We start from the raw sequence: 23,242 nt of genomic DNA, 5'->3' as shown, positions 1-23,242 counted from the left end.
GCTACAGACGGAGGCGCGCTATGCGTTTTCTCCTGCCTCAGCGCTGCCACTGCCTCATTAATCTCGCGCATGAACGACAGCATGCTGGCCTGCATCGTCTCTCGAATGGCCTCTACTTCTGACGACAACGATGCGCGATACGTCTCGTGGGCCTGTGCTAATGCCACGTTGATCGCTGACCGAATTTCGCTTGGCAGCGCAGACTCGGCTCTGCCACCCTGCTCTTCACCGCCATAGTCATGCGCGCGTGCGCCGGCTGTTGCTCCGGAACTGTTCGGCAATTCATCCCCAAATCCTCGGAACGCTGCCTCGTTTACACTCGGCGGCGATGCGTCATCATGGAGTGCTTCTGCTGGCTTGCCCGCCTCACTCAATCCTACGTGAGGAGGAGAGTCCAAGTGAACCAATGGCCTATTTCTACTAAACTCCTGACTCCGCCTGACCTTCCGGGTAACATTCGGGTCAAGATTCATTTCTCAGTACCTTGTTAATCCAAACCCAAAAAAAAACAGTGCTAGTACTAAGGCTTAATGCTAAAAATTCTTCTAAACCCAACAATAAACGAATAAATAAACCGACCGGTGTACGCGTATGTGTCTCTAAATGGGCAGCGGGGATAATATACTCCCACCGCTATATACACACTATATACCCGCAACACCAGCTTACCTACATAAAATAATTAAATATACCAGTATATGCAAATACAAAAAGGAAAACCACAAATAACAAAGAAAATGGTAATAAGTGAATGCAAAAAACGTAAATATACTCCACACGCAAAAACGTCCAATAAAAAAATAAATCGTGGATATACGATACTTGTACGCCTCCGGCAAAACCAAAAAAAACTTAGACTAAATAAATATATAAGTGCCACACGCAAATAAATAAGTAGAATAAATAAATAAGAATAAATAAATAAGAATAAATAAATACACCCAAAAAAAAACTGAACAAACAAACAAAAAAAAAATAATCCTAAGCGAAAAAAATACTCCCAAAAAAAAAACAAACTAACGATAAGTTGAACTTCAAATTCCCGCCCTATGTACAGACCCGCTAACCTGTGCCAAAAAAAAAACCCTATCGATACTTATTAATATCGATGGTTCAGCCCAGGAACAGCTGTGCTTGACCGGGACCATTCACAATGGACTCCCTGTCTATTGATAATTTATTTGCTGCTACGCAAATAAATAAATAAAAGGTAATTAATACACTAACTGACCATAAGACCAATAAAAACAGATTCTCACAATTACAGACTCAATAACCAGACATGTAAGGGTGAGATGGGGATCCTCAGTATGACGCTGCACCACGGCACGCTGTCACTGCAGAAGGTAAACAACCAAAACAAACATATATGTATCGCACGCTTTACACCACCCAATTTCTTCCAGGCGCCGACTAAAACTCAAATCCTGCTCGGGCTATGGCGAATTGCTGCTCCTATGCTCTGCTACGTAGGGCAACGATGCTCCTTCCGCTTGGGACTGGACATGGACCTACTACGCAACCATACATAAGAAATACCAAATAACCACAAAAAAAAAGGTAACTAACACAAAAAAAAACAAGGCAACTAGACTATTCTTTACTTAACACCTAACAGACATTCCTCTCGATCTTTTCAGCCTCAGAACACCCTGTAGGGCAACAATGAGTGGGCACCAAGACCCCTCACGGACCTGCTACATCTGCCCCTTCGCTGCACCTACTCTGCTGGTTACCCCCTTACACCGCGCTGTAAGAAGGATGCACCTGCGGCAACGATGGGCTGAGCCCTAGTGAAGCTCACCCATGGACCTGGCAGTTGCACCGTTTCCCGCCGGCTCAGGGGCCGCCAGCAGCTATTGTTGTTGAAAGCTACATTAAATAAAGAAAACAAATCAACAAAAAAAACAAACAACAAGACTCTGGCTTTTACTTCGCTTCAGACTGGGGCAACATTTGCCAAAATGCTTACCCAGGTGTATTTCAGATTGGGCGCCATCTTGTTATGTCCGCCTTTGCCAGTGCATCCCCTGTCGTTACGCCGGCTAGCCATCGGCTCAGGGTCAGATTCGACCGCGACAGGGGTGCGGCAGACCAACAATGAATTTTTTTTTTTTTTCAAACACACCTACTCATATTGTCGGCTGAGGGACGCCTGTGGAATTTGGGTGGAGTTGTGGCTACTTTGGTGTCATGTAGCCGCGTGGCCCTCCCTACCTTGAGTCGGTTTTGGCATTTTGTTGCCGGCTCCCTTAAATGTCCTTGCTTTGGTTTTCCTTCTGCTCAGTGACTTTTGTCACCCCATCTCACCCCATAAATGGACTCTACTCCAGATTCATGCTCAATTTTCAATTTTATTACAATAAAAATATATTCGTGTATTTAGGCCATTGAGTTTTGGGACGCTGCAGTTTGTTGGCTCTTTGTGCCTATTTATCTTATTCGATTTTCGAACCTCCTAACCTACCTATACTCGAGTATGTAGTTATGAGGGATGTAATGATATGTAATGACAAGGAGATAAACAAAAAAAAACTGCGCCGCTCCAATACACATTACAACCTCCTTTACTTATATTAGATTTTATACATTTTTCTTTTACTTTTTTTTTATGTTCTTTTTTCTTAAGTATACATTTGAATTTTTGTTTACAATATGGTTACTTGTTTGGTGTTGTGTTTCTGTTTAATGTTTTATATTATGTTGTGATTGTTTGGGCTATGTGTGTAACAGAAAATTGTTAATTGTTTTGTGTGTTGTATTGTTATGTGACTTGTATATGAATGGGTGTGTATTTTGAATTTTGGCTATGGCATACATGTGTATTTTTCTTTTGGTGTAGTGTATTTGAGTTTGTTGTATATAAATGGACTATGTAGGGGTGGGCTTTATATAATTATGTGTATGTGTTTAAATTGGGCTATGAAAATGACGGATGTGTGCGTGTGGGCTGTATATAAATTTTGTGTATGTGTTTAAAAAGAATATGCATATGTGTATAGATATATGTAAGTTGGTAGTCGTAGGGGTACTTAGCCCGAGTCCAAACGAGCACCGCTGGCTGTAATCAAATTAAAGCTGAGGCCCCATGAAGAATGATGCGTCGCCGGCCGGTGTTGGCGCTGTCGTCTGTCGTGGCTACAATGAAGCCCTCCTGCATCCAAGCTACGCTCGTTCACCAAACCGCCCACAGCCCAATTTTCAGGCCCCCCCGTCGCTTCGGTTGCCGATCGCCTACCATGCGTAATAATATATTATTTCCTGGCATAGCTCTTTTCCGACTGACTTACCTCAGCCTAGATGTTCCCAAAGATATACTTCCTCGTCCTCTCCTTGTCCTCCAGCTATTCCTACGTTCTAAATCTTCCACTTTGCTTCCTTTTCTTCTTTCTTTCCCTGTGTGCGTTCCAACTACCACGTGCACGTCCCTTTGTCACTTGCCAAAACTGTGCCTTTGCCCTTGTCGGAAACTACTACTTGTCATTCCCAAGGAATTGCTACTTTACCCACTTTGCAACCCTCCTAATTGGTAGCACTGGTCCTCACCCCTCACGCACGAGTACTTGTTATCGGCCCGCTCCAGCTGTCAATCGCGCGAGTTGCCACTCCTTTTGTCCGACGACATTTGTGGTTTCCCAATACTGCCGCGCCGCACATAACAATGTATGTACATATATAGGAATGTATGAACGTACATACATACTTATTGATGTACATACATACATATGTACATGCTATACATACAGACGTACATATGTATGTACGTATGTAATACATATGGTGCTGGCGTAATTCATAATGCGAAATTCTTTCTAAGGGGAGAAATGTCCCCCCTGCCCAACCTGTGTACGCCCTTGTAGTCCGTTGTCCTAAAAACCCCTTATGCCAAATGTACTAAACAAAGAAAAAATAGCATAAAAATGTTTATGTTATAATGTTAATAATTTTTAATTAATTAACATTTCTTGCCCTGTCAGTGCAAGACGAATGTACTTTTGTACATACATATGTATGTATGTATGTACATACATGTGTACAAATGAACATTCACACATTAGTGTCTCACATTTTGCTTTGGCTACTTCAACCGTTTACACGCAACTACACGAACAGCTGCTTGTATGTATGTATGTGTGTGTGTGTATGTATACTTAGTTGTCCCCAACTGTTTGATATTTTGTATTGTTTGTTCTACCTGCATTTGTAAAATGCATATTTTAAAAATCGTTAAATGCAAAGTTGTAATTTTAGTTACGTAGATTATATTACCCAAATTTGAAATCGATCTGACAAAATTTATAACACAAACTTTTCATTTGAAAAAATGAATAAATATTAAAACCCCAATAATTCAAGCTCCAACACAAATTTTGAAAAATGCAGTTTTGTTTGTATTCTTTTATAGATTATAAAACCTAAATTTAAAGTTGATCGATTCAAAAATGCAGAATTTTCAAACAAACTTTGGAGCTACTTTTCCCCCCTTTGGAGCTCGAATTTTCCAAAATCCCTTCTTAGTGCGCATCTACACCATGATAGGATACTTGAGCCCAAATTTCAGTTTCCTAGCTTTTACCGTTTGGGCTGTGGGGTGTTGATTGTGTTTCAATTTTTCCACGGAAAACCCCCCTTTTTTCATGCCCCAGGAAAAATGGTGAAAAACCAAGTATACAGTTTTTCTTGTATTCTTTTTGAGAGTATACAAACTAAGTTTGAAGTTAATTGGATGAAAATTGTAGATTTTTCATACAAACGTTGGAGCCCGTTTTCCCCCCTTTGGCGTTCGAATTTTCCAAAACCGCTTCTTAGTGCTCACCTACACCACTGAAGACAACATGTGTCCAATTTTCAGCCTCTTAGCTCTTACCGTTTGGGCTGTGCGTTGATTGCACATAGCTTTTCGTTTACCGAATTTTCCACCGGAAAATCATTATTATTCAGGCCGCAGGAAAAATATTGAAAATCCAAGTATACAGTTTTTTTTGTATTCTTTTTGAGAATATACAAACTAAGTTTAAAGTTAATCGGATAAAAATTGTAGATTTTTCATACAAACGTTGGAGCTCGTTTTCCCCCCTTTGGAGCTCGAATTTTCCGAAACCCCTTCTTAGTGCTCACTTTCACTATAAGAGGGATCTTGTGTCCAAATTTCAGCTTCCTAGCTCTTACCGTTTGGGCTGTGCGTTGATTGCCAATCAGTCAGTCAGTCAGTCAGTCAGGACAAACTGTTTTATATATATAGAGATTGTTCTTTTCTTGCAAAGTTAGCAGTTCTTTGTTATCTATAATTAAATAAATAAATAAATAGTCTGCACGCGCATACGAATTACAGATGCATTGGCATTGGCTAGCCAACATAAGCAATAATAATAGGCATGAATAAGACACATATTATTCGGCTACTGCTGCATAATATCAGCAATCAGATATAGGTCATAGTTCCGTGCACTGCACACGCTCAATACTTTGCACATCATTCTTGTGAAACCACCAGCAGATTAGCTTATGTAGCTGGACGGTGTCAACCTATATTCGATTAAGATGTTATTGGGGAATGGCTAATACATAGAAACGGTAAATAATCATAAGATATTTGTAAGCATGGCTATATAAGCCATGAATTGTTAAAATAATGTCATTATGCAAGTTATCAATGAACGACCTGTTACTTTGGGTTCGCTAAGTACGAAACCTAAACCAAAGGTCCTGCGTTTCACTCAACAGCAACAAGGACAAGGCCACAAGAGCCTTTAATTAAACTCGGCAAGACCACGATCGTCCTGGCGACTCGCACTACCGTACATGTGTGAATAAACATTGGTGACCCCGAACTGAACCTTGATACAGGATCACAATCACTGAGTACGCAACTCGCAAAATGTAGAGAATTGACAATAAACAAGCTGGTGATATACATTCCCCTTTTCTTCTTAGCCTCGTAGACTTGGCTGTTCCATAAAGAAACTACAATTCCTACCTTACCCGAAGTAAACTTTTTCAACTATGAGCTAAACACGTATTCGCAAGTCGTATCTGTGGATAACATCGATACAAACACTTGTTTCTGGGGCTCACGATATTGAGAGTAGGAGGATGGGGAGCAGAAGCTGCACCTTCCGCAAATGTAGGCATTAAGACTGAATTGTGTGCGGACCTTTTTGATGCAGTACTCAAGACTACTTTTTCATTGTTCGCAGGCGGAATAATAACCGGCGTCGATGAGACTTCAATTGGAGAAAGCAGGTGGAGCCATCCAATATATTAGGGGAAGCTGACAGAGATAAAAGTGGGGCAAATGTGGCAAAGTTGAGCCAGAAGGGATAGATGGGTGCACATTTCAACATTGCGTATCCAACCGGTGCTTTGGTGGGGACTCAAATTTATACTTGTTTAACAAGTCAATTCCCAATTTTACAAATTGATTTTTCACGCTGTTATACATACGTAAAAAAACAAATTACATTTCAATACATACCGGGCATGATCATTGCAAGCCGCCGCAACCATTTAGAAACTAACTTGTCGTTTTCACGACCGGTAAACCCTACACACTTAATATTCATAATATTGCCATACAACCACCAACTAATAAACTACGGTTGGACAACATCATAAGCATCCTTAATAATGCAAGAGCTTTTGCAGCACGCCGTATTCAAAAACAAATAGTAAATTGCCACTGTAGCTAAAAACGGGGTAAAGTACAAGATAAACAGACCAGGAAGACGAGAGACTAGTGGCGGCTCTAGCACAAAAATGTTAGACAGCGGAACATAACAAAGGGCACAAGTAACAAAACAACCGTGACGCCGTTTAAATAACATAAATATAAAACACAAAGCTGCAGTGCACAATTGTTAACATAAAACACAAAACTCGGGCTTACCGTTAAGGCAGTATTCGGACTTCAGGCCCATGAGAGCGACGCAGCCATGGCATGAAGAGAACGGAGGAGCGGACAGTTTGTCTTTTGGCCCGGGATGGTAGCCCAAGTAAGAAAATACGTGGCTGGTTCCGAGGTTTGCTAGACCACTAAGCATACCATGCAAGTCACGAGGCCCATGATGGGCGCCGAAGTGGTATCCTTCCGGCCAATGCATAATTTGTATTTGGACTTTCTGGGGCAGTGCTCGATCATATGTCGAAGTTCGTTTGGCTGCGAGCAATGTCGAGTGCTACCGCAGGGCTGTGGTACGTTTCCTGCAGAAGGAGGGTTTTGCGTAGTTTGGTGTCCAGAAACCGTCCACACAGACAACAGGAAGCAGTTTGTGTCGGGGGAGTTCACCTCATTCTTGCGGAAATTGACCATAACGCACACGCGGACGGCTAACTATTCTCCAGTCGGTGTTGGCGGCAAACCGAACGTATGTGCGAGAAGACCATACCAAGCTCGCGGACGTTCAGTGTGCGACGCGTAGTGCCATACATAACAGCATTTGCACGTCCCCATACTTTGTCTTGTTTGGACAACGCATATTCACCAGCGGGAGCGATTAAAAGCTAGCACACAAGCTGGGAGCTCTAGAGGATGTCGAACTGGGGGTATTGCCCAGGCAAGATCAGCAACAGGTAGTGCGGGTGCAGTCCAGCAGAGTATATACCTAGCGTATGAAAAGGCAAGACGGCAGTATGATAGACGAGAGAAGATAATTAAGTACATATCTGGCCAAGATGTATACAGGCGAAATTTCGTCCTCAGCCGATTTAAGGACAACATGAATGCGAAGCTGTGTCCCAAGTACGTGAAATGCCGTATTAGGAGAAGCGTGGGGGAACAGCTTGTACAAGTTGGAGGACAGGCACGGACGGCGACTGGGAGTCGAGACTGGGAGTTCAAAAACTTGAAGCAGTAGCGAAGGCCCGGCTTTATTTGTCGGCAGAGCAAGAGACCCATGTGAGGGTGTGGGCGATTTTCTACGTTGCTGTTATGTGTGGCGCGGTAATGTGGATATTACTACCAAGTGCTCGTGCGTGAGTGGCGTCGCCAAGTGCTACCAAGGTGCTGGGCTGGATGTTGATATTGGTTTGCGTCCATAAGGGGGGATATTTTCGGTTCCTGGAGAATGACACATTTTGACCCCCACCAAGGGCATATGGAAAAGAAATTAGCGAGAGGACGGTGCGATACGCAAAAAAAATTTATGGCTAACGGGAAAAAAAAAGTTAGTGAGAAGTGGAGTGGCATACGACCCTGGGTTGTTCCTATTCTTTTCCCTATGCATCGATCGTCAATAAGTCTGTTTCGTTCTCTACTTTGATTGGTCGTTGGGTCAGAGTCAGCGCTGACGCTGCAAGTCAAGTGGCGCACTAAGAGCGATGACACTTGCCTTGTCAGTAGGTGAGTAGGCTGTAATCCTAAGCATTTCTTTCGCGTTCGTCGCTTGTAACAGTGGGCCCTAGGTATTGTTGAACCGTGGCTATGCTACACTACATACAAGAATATAAGCAATGATAATGAAGCCCCACAAGGTTCGTCGGATGAGGATGATGGCGGACAAGTTGGTCTTGGGCTAGATGATATTGTTTTGGCAGAAGAGTATTTTGTAGCATAGCTGAAATGATTTAAATTTATCTAAATATTTTCTTCATTTTCGGAATGGATTTAAACCAATAAAATATGAATGCAACAAAATATATGAATGATTTAAATCTTTATTTTTGAAAATAAAAGATATTGCATAAGAGAAAATAATAAATAGAGTGAAACATACGAAAGTCGTTGAAAGTCAAAAGGCAGCGTGAATGAGCAATGGAATATTATTGTTATACCCTGTACACAAAACATAAAAGGGTATACTAGTTTTGTGCGAATGTATGTAACACACAGAAGGAGGCGTGGCAGACCCCACAAAGTATATATATTCTTGATCAGGGTAACAAGCCGAGTGGATATAGCCGTCCGTCTGCCTATCTGTATGAGCGCAACGATCTCAGCAAGTAACATAGCTAGGATAACCAAACTTGACATTTAGGTTCCCCTAAGCCCTAGGCAGATCGAGTTCGTGCGTTCTTTTTTCTGATACACCCCCAGTTCCCCACAATTCGTGTTTTTTTCATAACTCCCAAAATCCTTGGAATTTCGGAAAAAAAAATTAGGTGTTATTGCTGCTTTGGTTCAACTTTGTGCTGCATACATACACGCATATAAACACGCAGAGACACGATTCTGATGTAAATGTATGCTGTTAAAACTGTACATAAATATGTCTCCACTTTTGTGTATATGTATTGAATAATTTATATTTAAATTAATTAAATAATTTAATAAATATAATTTTTTTAAATTATTTTATTAATAATGTTTTGTTTTTCATTTTTTCCTTTTTGGTACAGGGTATTTAAGAGTTGAACCTGCTCGACTTTAGCATTCCTTTATTGTTTTGGTTTTGTGCAAGCTCAGCCGCATAATTTATTTTAAAGCGTTTACCTCCATCAGCATAATTTATTCGTGGGGAACCAGTAAATGTTCGGGAAGCACCCAAGACAGTCTGCATTGGACCCGTTATAAAGTGTCAATCAGGACAGGCTGTCACAGTAGCAGAACATTTAGGGCAGTACTACAGGTAGCCTAAACGGACATCAATATCGACCGTCCCTAAACGAATCTGTGAGCCATGCATCCTAAATAACGTGGACCGGTCGGCAGACCCAGCATTTCAAAACCACGCAGTACGACATCAACCAACACTGAACCTTCAAATGATGAAAACATGAGAGTCCGACTGACCACACAAACCAGTTTATCACCCATAAGATGGGTAATGGGATAATGGGATAATTTACAAAAGCCGACGTCACACAAACACTTCGGGTTTTGCAAAATTTGATGTTGATCACCTCGCCTCAACGGCCGGTCATAGTAACCAACTTTACAGCATTAAACGAAATACTCAAGGCAGTCTTACAGAAAACAACTGCTGACATGCATATTTTTCTTCAGAAAACTGTCGTAGGCAAGTTATTAGAATCAAATGCAATTGACAAACAATGTCTATATATGCTCCATGCATAGCAAAATAAGTAAATTGAGAAAAAATCCGCAATTTGGGGGGGGGGGGGGGGGGGGGGGGGAGAATGTTGCGGCGCGAGCAGGCATAAACAGAGCCGGCAGTTAAGTTCACCTGCATGGCACATGAAGGCGTATTTTTTTTTAATAAATCCTTTTTACTCCACTTGGGAGCTTAGCTTCTACAAGCGCTTCCCATCGAACTCTATTTCTGGCCATCTGTCTTGCTGTGTCCCATGTGATGTTGTTATGGGATAATTCCTGAAGGGTGATCTGTCGCCAGGTCCATTTCTCCTTTAGGGCTCTCACGTTCCATTGTCCGATTCTTGTCCGTTTTGAAACGCCTATGGTCGTCATCGAAGTGGAGCCGTTTGGATTTTATTTCTCTTGTATCAGTTTCGGTAATCAGTGAATTGTCAATCAAACTGGTGATTGGCCAGGTGCGATGGCGCATACTAAGCACAAAATAAAATGCAATTGATAAGCCATGTTCACGCACCATGCGTAATAAGTTCATAAATTGGGGGGAGAATGTTTGGACGTGAATGAGTATATGACATATCATCAACGCGACGCAAATAGGCATTCAATAAAATACTTTGGCAACACATAATATACATATAAGTACACATAAACCTATACACCCATATTGTTTTAGCATAGCTAATTTTGGCACCATAGGCTGCACGCGCACACGAATTACAGATGCATTGACATTGGCCAGCCAACATAAGCAATAATAATAGGCATGAATAAGACACATATTATTCGGCTAATGCTGCATAATATCAGCAATCAGATATAGGTCATAGTTCCGTGCACTGCACACGCTCAATACTTTGCACATCATTCTTGTGAAACTACCAGCAGATTAGCATTGTTTATTCGCACACGTGCGGTAGTGTGAATCGGCAGGATGATTGTGGTCCTGACGAATTAAGCTAAAGGAGCTTATTGTCCTTCTGTTCATCAAGGCGGGATCCTAGTGGTCCGGCAGACCAAGGATACTGCATGGCAATCCTTGGGAGCATGTAGTCAATGTGGTAGTCGGCGTGATAAAGATCAGCGGTTCCTGACCCAAAGTAACAGGCCTTTCGTTGATAATTTGCATACTGATTTTATTCTTACAAATCATGGCTTATATAGCCATTCCTAAAACTAGCTTATGACTATTTACATTTACCATTTCTATGTTACAATGATGTCCAAGCATATATTTTGAGCTTAAGTATGCTGTTGGTCTTATGCTGAGGTAGCAGAATAATATGTGTCTTATTCTTATTATTGCTTATTATTGCTTATGTTGGCTGGCCAGTGTCAATGCACCTGTAATTCGTGTGCGCGTGCACACTATGGTGCCAATATTATCTATGCTAAAACAATATGGGTGTACAGGTTTATATGTATGATATGTGTTGCCAAGCTATTTTATTGAATGTCTGTTTGCGTCGCGTTGATGAGATGTAATATACTCATTCGCGTCGCAACATTCTCCCCCCCTAAATTGCGCCCTTTCGCAATTTATGAACTTATTACGCATGCTGCGTGAATATGGCTTGCCTATCGCAAGCCCCCCCCCCCCCCCCAATTGCGGATTCTTTCGCAATTTGCGTAATCTCTGTTGGCTATGCTTGAGGCATATATAGACATTGCTTGTCAATTGCATTTGATTCTAATAACCAGCCTTCCACAATTTTCTGAAACAAAAATTCACGTCAGCATTTGTATTCTGTGAGACTGCCTTGAATATTTCGTTTAATGCAGGCCGTTGAGGCGAAATCAAGATCAAATTTCAGAAACGCGGAGTGCTTGTGTGACGTTGGTGTTTGTAAATTATTTTGAGAACACTTGCATGTGTCGATTTGTGGCGACCGATAGTGCCGTTGAGGCAATATTGCTGCTGGCCAATTTTACGGTAGTAATTAGTATGCATGCATACATCGCAAATGCTATCGCTATATGTATGCATTTGAGAGTGTTACGTCAGCATTTAGCCGGCGGTTGGTGTTGTGCATTGGTAGAAAAACCTATTCCAGAAGAAAATTCTTTAAAGCTTCTTCTTCTAGTACTTCTTAATGTAGTTTGCTTCTGAGTACCTGCTGACCTTTCTTATGGTGAGTGTTGGAGCACCCTACTGAGCCTCTAAGCCTTTTCTTTGCGCTCTCTATCGCGCCCTTTACTGCGCTCTCTGTGGCGCTCTCTTTGTGCATTCTTTTTCTTATGCCGGCCCGCTGACTTGTAGCGGCAGCAGGCAAATCACTTGTTAATTACTACTCGCACGGTCAACATCGTTACTGCACAAATACCAAGCCATTAAAAGCCATTTTAATAATTAAAGAAAACCGCGTCTCATTAATAAATAGTTAAATCTTATCGTTTCGCTAAAAAGCTAGCGATTTTTCATTGGCGCCCGAGCAGGGACATCGGTTTTCAGAAGATTATTTTCTCGTTTGTTTGCGGGCTTTGTGGCTTGGTTTTTGTGCGCGGTCGTGTGAAAACTTTTCGTTTGTTTGAGGCTGGTGTCGATTGGATACCATCGTGGTACATTTATTTGGATTTGGAGCTTGGTGCCTTGGTGTTCTGGATACAATCAACTACAGCTGCTCATTTGGATTGTGGAGCTGCTGTCTGCCCTACTTGTGCATCGTTTGGCTTGGCTAATGGGTGATCGTCGCTCGGACTCCAGGGAAGTTTCAGTGGACTCCTTTGAGAGCTTACAGGTATTCTGTGCCAACAATTGAGCATAAAACTCGAAGAAGTTTAATTGCTGCAAATTTGTGCAAGCGAAAGTTGTCTAAACCTAGTCACATACGTACATACATACATATGTATATATAGTACGTGTATGCTTATGCGGGCTCAATTTTTGGCACTTAAATTATTTGTGCAACCACATTACATACACAAATACATATTATATACATACATACGTCATACCTTGCACAATTTAACACATTATACACCCTCATAAACATAATTATTAACAAAACCTCGAGGCAAAACAAACAACAATAATTAAAAAAGGGCTGTTAAGCTGATTTTTAACATAGAAAACAAATATTTTGAAGTTATTTTGGTTCTATTGTGTTGGTTTTTTGGTGAAGATTTGATGCATCAGCTGCATACATAGAAACATAGCTTTTGTTGTTGCTTGCGCCGCTAGCGCAATTTTTGTCGCTCTCTCCTTTGTGCGCGCCCTTTTTCGGCTACACTTGTCGCTGGGCCAACGAACTTCCCCCCGCTACCCGTTTGGATTAGCGTTGCCTACAAGCGTGCTTGCGGTAATCGACGCCTATTTTCTGAGTACAGCTGAGACTGCTTGCAGATTTCGTTGTTGTTTGTGCGGTCGCTTGGACTGCTACTTTGCTTGCGTGCATACTGTATTGAGTGCGCGTGTACGTAATCTGTGTGCATCTCAGTTGGTCTCTTGCTGTTAGCACGTTGTTATTTGCGAGGGCTGTTAGGAAAGTTCGGCTTTCATTTTCTTTGATTTGCAACTTGTTTAGAGTTTATTTTGGTTATACTCTACCATGTCGGAATCTGAAAAGCAACAAGTAGTAGCTAAATCTAGTTCTAAACTAGTACAATGCTTGCAGAAATTTGATAAGGTTAGCGCTGATATTGCTCGTATGAGAACAGCATTTCAGTTAAAGACAATTTCGTTTGAGCAAACAGAACTCGAGTGTCGTCTCGAGCTGTTAGAAGATTACATAAAGAAAGCTATGGGGCTTCAGGCAGATTTGGATAGTCTCAATCCAAGTAACGATAGTAGAGGGCCACTTGAGGATTTGTGCATTTCAACTAAGGCGTTGTATGTGAAGGCAACGAAACAAAAAGTTGAATGTCAGACTTCTCATGACTGTTCTATGATGGCCAGTCAACGGTCCCAGTTACCCAAAATGCGGCTGCCTACATTCAGTGGAAAGCATGCCGAATTTAAGAATTTTATGTGCTTATTTGAAAGCCTAGTTCATGACGATCCTTCGTTGACCAACGTCGAGAAGTTTAATCATTTGGTGTCGTGCTTGTCAGGTGAGGCTCTAGGAGTTGTGAAACCGTTTCAGTTAACGGACTGCAATTACTCGAAAGCCATTGCTAGCCTCAAGTCTGTGTACGACAACAAATGTTTGATATTTTTCGACACTATCTCACAATTGTTTGACATCCCAAGTATGACCAAACCTAATGCGTCTAGTTTGCGGTCCATCATTGACACTGTTTCTGCCATTTATGCGTCTTTAACTTCGTTGGGAAGTGAAAGGGACATTTCGAATGCAATGATCATACATATGGTTATGGCCAAAGTTGATCATGCAACCAAATCTCGTTTTGAGGAACAGCTCGATTATGACAAGTTGCCTTCTTGGGATGATTGCGCTAAGCAGTTAAACAGGCGTTACCAATATTTAGCGGCTGAAGAGACAACTCGGGTTCCAAATAAACCGCGAGTAGAACCTGCAAGAAATAGTAAAGCTTCGTTTTCTTGCACAAAGGGTCCTTCAAAGCCTTCAAAACCGGTTTCGAAGTGCACATATTGTGGTTCTGCGGATCACAATATTTATTCTTGCCCTTCCTTCGGTTCTATATCTGTTATGCAGCGATTTGAGTTTGCTAAGACTCAAAGAATGTGCCTCAATTGTTTGAATGTGGGCCATATAGTTTCCAGCTGCGAGGCTTCCAAGTGTCGGGTGTGTTCAAAACCACACCATTCGTTGTTGCACAGATACTCTGTAGCTGTGCCAAATTCACCCGCTCCACACGCAGTCGCACCTCCAGAAGCGTACTTAGGTCACGTTTTAAGTGCCGATCAAGTAATTCTTGCCACAGCAGTCGTAAAAATTAAAGATAGATTCGGTCATTACCATCCTGCTCGTGTGTTACTTGATGGCGGCTCACAGTTGAACCTCATGACTGAGAATCTTGCGAAGCGCCTTCGATTAAAGCGTAAAGACACAGCTGTGAGTATTGTAATGGCAGGTGGAACCACTACTGGTAGTAGGCACAAGGTGTGCGCTGATATTCAATCTCGTTTGAATTCTCACAGCTTTGGCACTGATTTTTGGGTTCTTAAATCCATATCAACTTGTCAGCCTGGTAACTTCGTGCCCACATCGAATTGGAAAATACCCGCAAACCTTGAGTTGGCTGACCCAGAATTCTATAAGCCAGCCAAGGTTGATATTCTCCTAGGCGCTGAACTTTTTTACAAGTTATTATGCGTTGGGCAAATCGAGCTCAATTCTTGTCTTCCATTGTTGCAGAAGACATTGCTGGGATGGGTTGTTGCTGGAAGATATACAGGGCAAATACCTCCTCAACAATTCAGCGTTAACGTTGTCGCTCACGTTAATGATTGTTCTCTCGACACCTTAGTTCAACGCTTTTGGGAACTCGATCGGAGCCCAAATGAGTCGAAGGCTGTGCGCCAGACAGCTGAACAAAAGGCCTGTGAAGCTAACTTCACCAAATCAGTACAGCGCCTGTCTACAGGACGTTTTCAAGTCGAACTTCCGTTCAAATCCGATCCCACTGTACTAGGGCTTTCCTTTCAAACTGCTGAAAGACGATTTCTGCAACTTGAGCGCAAACTCGCAAGAGACAAAACTCTCCATGACATGTACCATGACTTCATGAGAGAGTATCGTGATCTTGGGCATATGTCTGCTCTTGAATCTCCTCCTCCAGGACAGCACTACTATATTCCTCATCAGTGTGTCCTGAGACCTGAAAGCACCACAACCAAATTGCGTGTGGTGTTTGACGCTTCTAGTAAAACGTCAACGGCCCTGTCATTAAATGACACTTTAATGGTTGGGCCGACTATTCAGAGGGAGCTTTATTCAACACTTGTAAATTTTCGGTTGAATAAATATGCAATTACTGCCGACATCTCAAAGATGTACAGGCAAATAAACGTGTCTGAAAAAGACAAAAAGTACCAGCTCATTCTCTGGCGAGAAAGCGCCTCTCATGAGCTGCAGTCCTTTAAGTTGAACACTGTAACATACGGGACTGCATCAGCGCCATTTTTTGCTGTGCGCTTGTTGTTTGAATTGGCAAATATTTATGCTCGATGTCACCATGTCGCGTTAAATGTCATTAAAAATTGTTTTTATGTTGACGACATGCTGGCTCCTCATAATGATGTATTTCGTTATCATCTGCATGAGGATAGCTTTACTTGGTTGAAGCCGACAAAGCGGAATATATTATCTTGTTTGTCTGAGCAACTTGGACCTTTGTGCCCCATCGTCACAGCGGCCAAAACTCTGTGGCAAGAGCTGTGGCGATTTAAGATGTTAGTTGGGCTGCTAAAGCAACAGATTTGGGTGATAAATACTCGTAGGGTTTGCTCAGCAGTTTCACATAACTGCCTTCGATGCAAGCCCAAGTTAGTTGAGCAAATAACGAGAAATTTGCCAGGTGATCGCCTTCGAGAAGGTCGACCTTTCAGGGTTTGTGGACTCGAACTTTGCGGCCCATTCCATGGTAGCTATCGCATACGCGGAAGACCGCCCGTTACAAATTACGTAGCGGTATTCGTTTGTTTTGCCTCGAAGGCCGTTCACCTCGGACTGGTAGCTAATTTATCCACTGATACTGTCCTTAACGTCTTTACAAGGTTCATCGGGAAGCGCGGCCTGCCGGAAATGGTCTTTAGCGACAACGTGACGAACTTCGCGGGAACAAGCGGCTTGCTGAGGGACATGCCGTCGGCTTTCGAGCGGAGAAAGGACGCCCTGACGGACTATGCGGCAGAGCGACGAATCAATTGGTGGTTCATTCTTCCCCGACCTCCTCACATAGGAGGATTGTTGGAGGCAGCGGCGCTGCTAGGCGACCAGTCCACGATGTTGGCGGTGCTCCGTGTGGATTTGAAAGACCGGGAGCCCTTCAAAGGGGCCGGAATGTTGGAGCACCCTACTTAGCTTCTGAGCCTTTTCTTTGCGCTCTCTATCGCGCCCTTTACTGCGCTCTCTGTGGCGCTCTCTTTGTGCATTCTTTTTCTTATGCCGGCCCGCTGACTTGTAGCGGCAGCAGGCAAATCACTTGTTAATTACTACTCGCACGGTCAACATCGTTACTGCACAAATACCAAGCCATTAAAAGCCATTTTAATAATTAAAGAAAACCGCGTCTCATTAATAAATAGTTAAATCTTATCGTTTCGCTAAAAAGCTAGCGATTTTTCAGTGAGTGTTTAGGGAAAGTAAGCTGGTATGTATGTATAGGTGTCATTGTGTTAAATCTTTGCTTACTTATATTAATTCCGATAGCTGAAGCGGATTGGTTCTCGTCTCGGTCTGGAAAGTGATGCCGATTTGATGGTTGCGGTCTAGGCCTGATTGGAATCGGGATTGGTATTGCTCAGTGGCTGACGTCGGAGCCACAAATTGATCGAGATGATCAGGGTTACGTAGGTGCTAATGGTGGGGATGACTGCTACTAACTGAAACTGGCTTTATGTCTTCAAGTAGTGTATTTGCCAGAATGGTGAGTTGTGCTTGCTGAATCAACATGGTAACTTGCTCTGTACTTAGCGTTATTCATTGTGACTGCTTACTAAACCTCGATTGCCTTTTAGGTTCTTCCTTGTCGATGGATGCACAGGCCGGATATGCTTCAAGTACTTGCGACGTAAATGTAGGGTGCTCCGGTTGGAAGTAATGTGAACTGGTTAGTGAGCACACAGGGACTGTGGGGGTGATAGATGTTGTCTTCATGTTTATGAGCTGCCAGTGAAACGGAACTCAGGAAGCAGTTTGTGTCGGGGGAGTTCACCTCATTCTTGCGGAAATTGACCATAACGCACACGCGGACGGCTAACTATTCTCCAGTCGGTGTTGGCGGCAAACCGAACGTATGTGCGAGAAGACCATACCAAGCTCGCGGACGTTCAGTGTGCGACGCGTAGTGCCATACATAACAGCATTTGCACGTCCCCATACTTTGTCTTGTTTGGACAACGCATATTCACCAGCGGGAGCGATTAAAAGCTAGCACACAAGCTGGGAGCTCTAGAGGATGTCGAACTGGGGGTATTGCCCAGGCAAGATCAGCAACAGGTAGTGCGGGTGCAGTCCAGCAGAGTATATACCTAGCGTATGAAAAGGCAAGACGGCAGTATGATAGACGAGAGAAGATAATTAAGTACATATCTGGCCAAGATGTATACAGGCGAAATTTCGTCCTCAGCCGATTTAAGGACAACATGAATGCGAAGCTGTGTCCCAAGTACGTGAAATGCCGTATTAGGAGAAGCGTGGGGGAACAGCTTGTACAAGTTGGAGGACAGGCACGGACGGCGACTGGGAGTCGAGACTGGGAGTTCAAAAACTTGAAGCAGTAGCGAAGGCCCGGCTTTATTTGTCGGCAGAGCAAGAGACCCATGTGAGGGTGTGGGCGATTTTCTACGTTGCTGTTATGTGTGGCGCGGTAATGTGGATATTACTACCAAGTGCTCGTGCGTGAGTGGCGTCGCCAAGTGCTACCAAGGTGCTGGGCTGGATGTTGATATTGGTTTGCGTCCATAAGGGGGGATATTTTCGGTTCCTGGAGAATGACACATTTTGACCCCCACCAAGGGCATATGGAAAAGAAATTAGCGAGAGGACGGTGCGATACGCAAAAAAAATTTATGGCTAACGGGAAAAAAAAAGTTAGTGAGAAGTGGAGTGGCATACGACCCTGGGTTGTTCCTATTCTTTTCCCTATGCATCGATCGTCAATAAGTCTGTTTCGTTCTCTACTTTGATTGGTCGTTGGGTCAGAGTCAGCGCTGACGCTGCAAGTCAAGTGGCGCACTAAGAGCGATGACACTTGCCTTGTCAGTAGGTGAGTAGGCTGTAATCCTAAGCATTTCTTTCGCGTTCGTCGCTTGTAACAGTGGGCCCTAGGTATTGTTGAACCGTGGCTATGCTACACTACATACAAGAATATAAGCAATGATAATGAAGCCCCACAAGGTTCGTCGGATGAGGATGATGGCGGACAAGTTGGTCTTGGGCTAGATGATATTGTTTTGGCAGAAGAGTATTTTGTAGCATAGCTGAAATGATTTAAATTTATCTAAATATTTTCTTCATTTTCGGAATGGATTTAAACCAATAAAATATGAATGCAACAAAATATATGAATGATTTAAATCTTTATTTTTGAAAATAAAAGATATTGCATAAGAGAAAATAATAAATAGAGTGAAACATACGAAAGTCGTTGAAAGTCAAAAGGCAGCGTGAATGAGCAATGGAATATTATTGTTATACCCTGTACACAAAACATAAAAGGGTATACTAGTTTTGTGCGAATGTATGTAACACACAGAAGGAGGCGTGGCAGACCCCACAAAGTATATATATTCTTGATCAGGATGACAAGCCGAGTCGATATAGCCATGTCCGTCTGTCTGTTGAACGCAAGGATCTCAGAACGTATAAGAGCTGGAATAACCAAAATTGGTATCCAGATCATGTCGACTACACGTTCATTATTATGAAGCACTATCTCGCCTTAAAATGGATCTGAGTTGGATTTTTTTAAGTTTTTTCATTCATCAAATGCATAAGTTCTTATAGCCTGTAACCAAAGGGTGAAAGGCTATATTAGTTTTGTGCGAATGTATGTAATACGCAGAAGGAGGCGTGGCAGACCCAACAAAGTATATATTCTTGATCAGGGTAACAAGCCGAGTGGATATAGCCGTCCGTCTGCCTATCTGTATGAGCGCAACGATCTCAGCAAGTAACATAGCTAGGATAACCAAACTTGACATTTAGGTTCCCCTAAGCCCTAGGCAGATCGAGTTCGTGCGTTCTTTTTTCTGATACACCCCCAGTTCCCCACAATTCGTGTTTTTTTCATAACTCCCAAAATCCTTGGAATTTCGGAAAAAAAAATTAGGTGTTATTGCTGCTTTGGTTCAACTTTGTGCTGCATACATACACGCATATAAACACGCAGAGACACGATTCTGATGTAAATGTATGCTGTTAAAACTGTACATAAATATGTCTCCACTTTTGTGTATATGTATTGAATAATTTATATTTAAATTAATTAAATAATTTAATAAATATAATTTTTTTAAATTATTTTATTAATAATGTTTTGTTTTTCATTTTTTCCTTTTTGGTACAGGGTATTTAAGAGTTGAACCTGCTCGACTTTAGCATTCCTTTATTGTTTTGGTTTTGTGCAAGCTCAGCCGCATAATTTATTTTAAAGCGTTTACCTCCATCAGCATAATTTATTCGTGGGGAACCAGTAAATGTTCGGGAAGCACCCAAGACAGTCTGCATTGGACCCGTTATAAAGTGTCAATCAGGACAGGCTGTCACAGTAGCAGAACATTTAGGGCAGTACTACAGGTAGCCTAAACGGACATCAATATCGACCGTCCCTAAACGAATCTGTGAGCCATGCATCCTAAATAACGTGGACCGGTCGGCAGACCCAGCATTTCAAAACCACGCAGTACGACATCAACCAACACTGAACCTTCAAATGATGAAAACATGAGAGTCCGACTGACCACACAAACCAGTTTATCACCCATAAGATGGGTAATGGGATAATGGGATAATTTACAAAAGCCGACGTCACACAAACACTTCGGGTTTTGCAAAATTTGATGTTGATCACCTCGCCTCAACGGCCGGTCATAGTAACCAACTTTACAGCATTAAACGAAATACTCAAGGCAGTCTTACAGAAAACAACTGCTGACATGCATATTTTTCTTCAGAAAACTGTCGTAGGCAAGTTATTAGAATCAAATGCAATTGACAAACAATGTCTATATATGCTCCATGCATAGCAAAATAAGTAAATTGAGAAAAAATCCGCAATTTGGGGGGGGGGGGGGGGGGGGGGGGGAGAATGTTGCGGCGCGAGCAGGCATAAACAGAGCCGGCAGTTAAGTTCACCTGCATGGCACATGAAGGCGTATTTTTTTTTAATAAATCCTTTTTACTCCACTTGGGAGCTTAGCTTCTACAAGCGCTTCCCATCGAACTCTATTTCTGGCCATCTGTCTTGCTGTGTCCCATGTGATGTTGTTATGGGATAATTCCTGAAGGGTGATCTGTCGCCAGGTCCATTTCTCCTTTAGGGCTCTCACGTTCCATTGTCCGATTCTTGTCCGTTTTGAAACGCCTATGGTCGTCATCGAAGTGGAGCCGTTTGGATTTTATTTCTCTTGTATCAGTTTCGGTAATCAGTGAATTGTCAATCAAACTGGTGATTGGCCAGGTGCGATGGCGCATACTAAGCACAAAATAAAATGCAATTGATAAGCCATGTTCACGCACCATGCGTAATAAGTTCATAAATTGGGGGGAGAATGTTTGGACGTGAATGAGTATATGACATATCATCAACGCGACGCAAATAGGCATTCAATAAAATACTTTGGCAACACATAATATACATATAAGTACACATAAACCTATACACCCATATTGTTTTAGCATAGCTAATTTTGGCACCATAGGCTGCACGCGCACACGAATTACAGATGCATTGACATTGGCCAGCCAACATAAGCAATAATAATAGGCATGAATAAGACACATATTATTCGGCTAATGCTGCATAATATCAGCAATCAGATATAGGTCATAGTTCCGTGCACTGCACACGCTCAATACTTTGCACATCATTCTTGTGAAACTACCAGCAGATTAGCATTGTTTATTCGCACACGTGCGGTAGTGTGAATCGGCAGGATGATTGTGGTCCTGACGAATTAAGCTAAAGGAGCTTATTGTCCTTCTGTTCATCAAGGCGGGATCCTAGTGGTCCGGCAGACCAAGGATACTGCATGGCAATCCTTGGGAGCATGTAGTCAATGTGGTAGTCGGCGTGATAAAGATCAGCGGTTCCTGACCCAAAGTAACAGGCCTTTCGTTGATAATTTGCATACTGATTTTATTCTTACAAATCATGGCTTATATAGCCATTCCTAAAACTAGCTTATGACTATTTACATTTACCATTTCTATGTTACAATGATGTCCAAGCATATATTTTGAGCTTAAGTATGCTGTTGGTCTTATGCTGAGGTAGCAGAATAATATGTGTCTTATTCTTATTATTGCTTATTATTGCTTATGTTGGCTGGCCAGTGTCAATGCACCTGTAATTCGTGTGCGCGTGCACACTATGGTGCCAATATTATCTATGCTAAAACAATATGGGTGTACAGGTTTATATGTATGATATGTGTTGCCAAGCTATTTTATTGAATGTCTGTTTGCGTCGCGTTGATGAGATGTAATATACTCATTCGCGTCGCAACATTCTCCCCCCCTAAATTGCGCCCTTTCGCAATTTATGAACTTATTACGCATGCTGCGTGAATATGGCTTGCCTATCGCAAGCCCCCCCCCCCCCCCCCCCCCCCCCCAATTGCGGATTCTTTCGCAATTTGCGTAATCTCTGTTGGCTATGCTTGAGGCATATATAGACATTGCTTGTCAATTGCATTTGATTCTAATAACCAGCCTTCCACAATTTTCTGAAACAAAAATTCACGTCAGCATTTGTATTCTGTGAGACTGCCTTGAATATTTCGTTTAATGCAGGCCGTTGAGGCGAAATCAAGATCAAATTTCAGAAACGCGGAGTGCTTGTGTGACGTTGGTGTTTGTAAATTATTTTGAGAACACTTGCATGTGTCGATTTGTGGCGACCGATAGTGCCGTTGAGGCAATATTGCTGCTGGCCAATTTTACGGTAGTAATTAGTATGCATGCATACATCGCAAATGCTATCGCTATATGTATGCATTTGAGAGTGTTACGTCAGCATTTAGCCGGCGGTTGGTGTTGTGCATTGGTAGAAAAACCTATTCCAGAAGAAAATTCTTTAAAGCTTCTTCTTCTAGTACTTCTTAATGTAGTTTGCTTCTGAGTACCTGCTGACCTTTCTTATGGTGAGTGTTTAGGGAAAGTAAGCTGGTATGTATGTATAGGTGTCATTGTGTTAAATCTTTGCTTACTTATATTAATTCCGATAGCTGAAGCGGATTGGTTCTCGTCTCGGTCTGGAAAGTGATGCCGATTTGATGGTTGCGGTCTAGGCCTGATTGGAATCGGGATTGGTATTGCTCAGTGGCTGACGTCGGAGCCACAAATTGATCGAGATGATCAGGGTTACGTAGGTGCTAATGGTGGGGATGACTGCTACTAACTGAAACTGGCTTTATGTCTTCAAGTAGTGTATTTGCCAGAATGG

General features: G+C 42.4%; 1 long non-coding RNA gene across 1 annotated transcript; it reads left to right on the top strand.

Moving 5' to 3' along the window:
• Positions 1-1,300: 1,300 nt before the first annotated feature.
• Positions 1,301-1,737, top strand: LOC115624969. The gene is made up of 3 exons (XR_003995502.1): positions 1,301-1,346; positions 1,407-1,560; positions 1,619-1,737. It is a non-coding gene; the product is annotated as an uncharacterized LOC115624969 (long non-coding RNA).
• The last annotated feature ends 21,505 nt before the right edge of the window (positions 1,738-23,242 follow it).

The sequence above is a fragment of the Scaptodrosophila lebanonensis genome, unplaced genomic scaffold (assembly GCF_003285725.1).
Source record: "Scaptodrosophila lebanonensis strain 11010-0011.00,11010-0021.00 unplaced genomic scaffold, SlebRS2 tig00000061-arrow-pilon, whole genome shotgun sequence".
NCBI classification, from domain to species: domain Eukaryota; kingdom Metazoa; phylum Arthropoda; class Insecta; order Diptera; family Drosophilidae; genus Scaptodrosophila; species Scaptodrosophila lebanonensis.
The sequence above is the reverse complement of the archived record's forward strand: the minus strand, read 5'-3'. Positions and strand labels throughout refer to the sequence as shown.